This window comes from Arachis hypogaea, chromosome 15 (assembly GCF_003086295.3).
Source record: "Arachis hypogaea cultivar Tifrunner chromosome 15, arahy.Tifrunner.gnm2.J5K5, whole genome shotgun sequence".
NCBI classification, from domain to species: Eukaryota; Viridiplantae; Streptophyta; class Magnoliopsida; order Fabales; family Fabaceae; genus Arachis; species Arachis hypogaea.
Genome location: NC_092050.1, coordinates 88,999,644 through 89,003,072, shown reverse-complemented (window position 1 = coordinate 89,003,072; position 3,429 = coordinate 88,999,644). Strand labels below are relative to the sequence as shown.

General features: G+C 32.4%; 1 non-coding gene across 1 annotated transcript; it reads right to left on the bottom strand.

Annotated features, from left to right (window-relative positions):
- Window positions 1-2,660: 2,660 nt before the first annotated feature.
- On the bottom strand, window positions 2,661-2,768 carry LOC112752835 (small nucleolar RNA R71). Its single transcript, XR_003177248.1, has one exon. It is a non-coding gene; the product is annotated as a small nucleolar RNA R71 (small nucleolar RNA).
- Between the last annotated feature and the right edge of the window lie 661 nt (window positions 2,769-3,429).

Here is a 3,429-nt window from a genome sequence, read left to right as displayed (position 1 = left end):
GATTGATTGGATGAAGACAGCAGGAAAGCAGAGATCAGAGGAACGAAAGTATCTCTATACGCTTACCTGAAATTTTCACCAATGAATTACATAAGTACCACTATCCTATTTTATATTTTATTTATCTTTTACTTATCAATTCATAAAAACAATTTAATCCTCCTGACTGAGATTTACAAGGTGACCATAGCTTGCTTCAAGCCGACAATCTCCATGGGATCGACCCTTACTCACGTAAGGTTTATTACTTGGACGACCCAGTGCACTTGCTGGTTAGTTGTACGAAGTTGTGAAACAGATATAAGATCATGAACGTGAGTATTGAGTTTTTAGCGCCGTTACCAAGGAATGGAATGATCACGATTTCACACACAGTTTTTGGCGCCGTTGCCGGGGATTGTTCGAGTTTAGAGAACTGACGGTTCATCTTGTTACTCAGATTGGGTAAATTTATTTTAATTTTAAGCTTTTTGTTTTTATTATTCATTTCGAAAAAAAATTATTTTCAAAAATATATTTTTCTTCAGAATTTTGAAGAATGAATTCTAGTGTTTCATGATGATTTGTTGAATCCTGGCTGGCCATTGGTCATGTCTAGTGTTTTGGACCGGAGCTTTCAATGAAAGCTTGGCTGGCTAGTGAGCCATGTCTAATTCCTGGACTGAAGCTTTAGATTAAAAGTACAAGATTCCTGGAATTCATATTAAAAATTTTGGAATCCTTATTTTTCTCTTTCAAATAATTTTCGAAAAATACCAAAAAATTATAAAATCATAAAATCAAAAATATTTTTAGTGTTTCTTGTTTGAGTCTTGAGTCAATATTAAGTTTAGTGTCAATTGCATGTTTTAAATTTTGCATAAAAATTTTCGAAAAATTCATGCATTCATAGTGTTCTTCATGATCTTCAAGTTGTTCTTGGTAAGTCTTCTTGTTTGATCTTGATGTTTTCTTGTTTTGTATCTTTTGTTATTTTTCATGTGCATTTTTCTTTTCTTAAAAATTTTTCAAAAATAAGTTCTTGGTGTTCATCTTGACATTCAAAGTGTTCTTGGTGTTCATCTTGACACTCATAGTGTTCTTGCATGCATTGAATGTTTTGATTCATAATTTTTATGTTATGTGTTACTTTTCATGTTTTTCTCTTTCCTCATTAAAAATTAAAAAATCAAAAATATATCTTTCCCTTTTCTCTCTTAAATTTTCGAAAATTTGAGTTAACTTTTTCAAAATTTTTAAAATCTAGTTGTTTCTTATGAGTCAAATCAAATTTTCAATTCAAAAATCTTATCTTTTTAAAATATTTTTCAAAAATCATATCTTTTCCATTTTTTTTATTTTTTTTATTTATTTTCGAAAATTTCAAAAATCTTTTTCAAAATATTTTAAAAAATATTTTTCTTAATTTTATCTCATAATTTTCGAAAATATCATCAACAATTAATGTTTTTGTTCAAAAATTTCAAGTTTGTTACTTACTTGTTAAGAAAGATTCAAACTTTAAGTTCTAAAATCATATCTTGTGATTACTTGTGAGTCAAGTCATTAATTTTGATTTTAAAATTCAAATCTTTTTCAAAACTAATTTTAATCATATCTTTCTATCATATCTTTTTTTTAAATCATATCTTTTTCAAAAATTTGATTTTAAAATATCTTTTCTAACTCCTTATCTTTTTATCTTTTCAAAATTGACTTTCAATTGATTTTTAAATCTTTTTCAATTTCAATCATATCTTTTTGTTTCAATCATATCTTTTTCAAAACTACCTAACCAATTTTCCCTCTCTAATTTTCGAAAATACCTCCCTCTTTTTCAAAAATTCTTTTTAGTTAATTAATTGTTTAAATTTTAATTTTAATTTTAATTCTCTTTTAATTTTCGAAAATCATCAACTTCTTTTCAAAAATTATTTTCGAAAACTTCTCTCTCTCATCTTCTTCTATTTATTTAATGACATACTAATACTTCTCCTCACCCAAAAATTCGAACCCCTTCTTCTCTTCTGAGTTCGAATTCTTCTCTTCTTCATTCTCTTTCTTCTTTTCTTCTACTCACACAAGGGAACCTCTATACTGTGGTAAAAAGGATCCCTATTATTATTTTCTGTTCCCTTCTTTTTCATATGAGCAGGAGCAAGGACAAGAACATTCTTGTTGAAGCAGACCCTGAACCTGAAAGGACTCTGAAAAGGAAATTAAGAGAAGTTAAAATACAATAATCCAGAGACAACCTTACAGGAATTTTCAAACAAGAAGAGGAGATGGAAGCCAAAAATAATAATAATGCAAGGAGGATGCTTGGTGACTTTACTGCACCTAATTCCAATTTACATGAAAGAAGCATCTCCATTCCTGCCATTGGAGCAAACAATTTTGAGCTGAAACCTCAATTAATTTCTCTGATGCAACAAAACTGCAAGTTTCATGGACTTCCATCTGAAGATCCTTTTCAGTTCTTAACTGAGTTCTTGCAGATCTGTGATACTGTTAAGATCAATGGGGTTGATCCCGAGGTCTACAGGCTTATGCTTTTCCCGTTTGCTGTAAGAGACAGAGCTAGAGTGTGGTTGGACTCTCAACCCAAAGATAGCCTGAACTCTTGGGATAAGCTGGTCACGGCTTTCTTAGCCAAGTTCTTTCCTCCTCAAAAGCTTAGTAAGCTTAGAGTGGATGTTCAAACCTTCAGACAGAAAGAAGGTGAATCCCTCTATGAAGCTTGGGAGAGATATAAGCAACTGACCAAAGAGTGTCCTTCTGACATGCTTTCAGAATGGACCATCCTGGATATATTCTATGATGGTCTGTCTGAATTAGCTAAGATATCATTGGATACTTCTGCAGGTGGATCCATTCACCTAAAGAAAATGCCTGCAGAAGCTCAAGAACTCATTGACATGGTTACTAATAACCAGTTCATGTACACTTCTGAGAGGAATCCTGTGAGTAATGGGACGCCTTAGAAGAAGGGAGTTCTTGAAATTGATACTCTGAATGCCATACTGGCTCAGAATAAAATATTGACTCAGTAAGTCAATATGATTTCTCAGAATCTGAATGGAATGCAAGCTGCATCCAACAGTACTCAAGAGGCATCTTCTGAAGAAGAAGCTTATGATCCTGAGAACCCTGCAATAGCAGAGGTGAATTACATGGGTGAACCCTATGGAAACACCTATAATCCCTCATGGAGAAATCACCCAAATCTCTCATGGAAGGATCAACAAAAGCCTCAACAAGGCTTCAATAATGGTGGAAGAAACAGGTTTAGCAATAGCAAGCCTTTCCATCATCCACTCAGCAAAAGACAGAGAGTTCTGAGCAGAATCCATCTAGCTTAGCAAATTTAGTCTGTAATTTATCTAAGGCCACTCTGAGTTTCATGAATGAAACAAGGTCCTCCATTAGAAATTTGGAGGCACAAGTGGG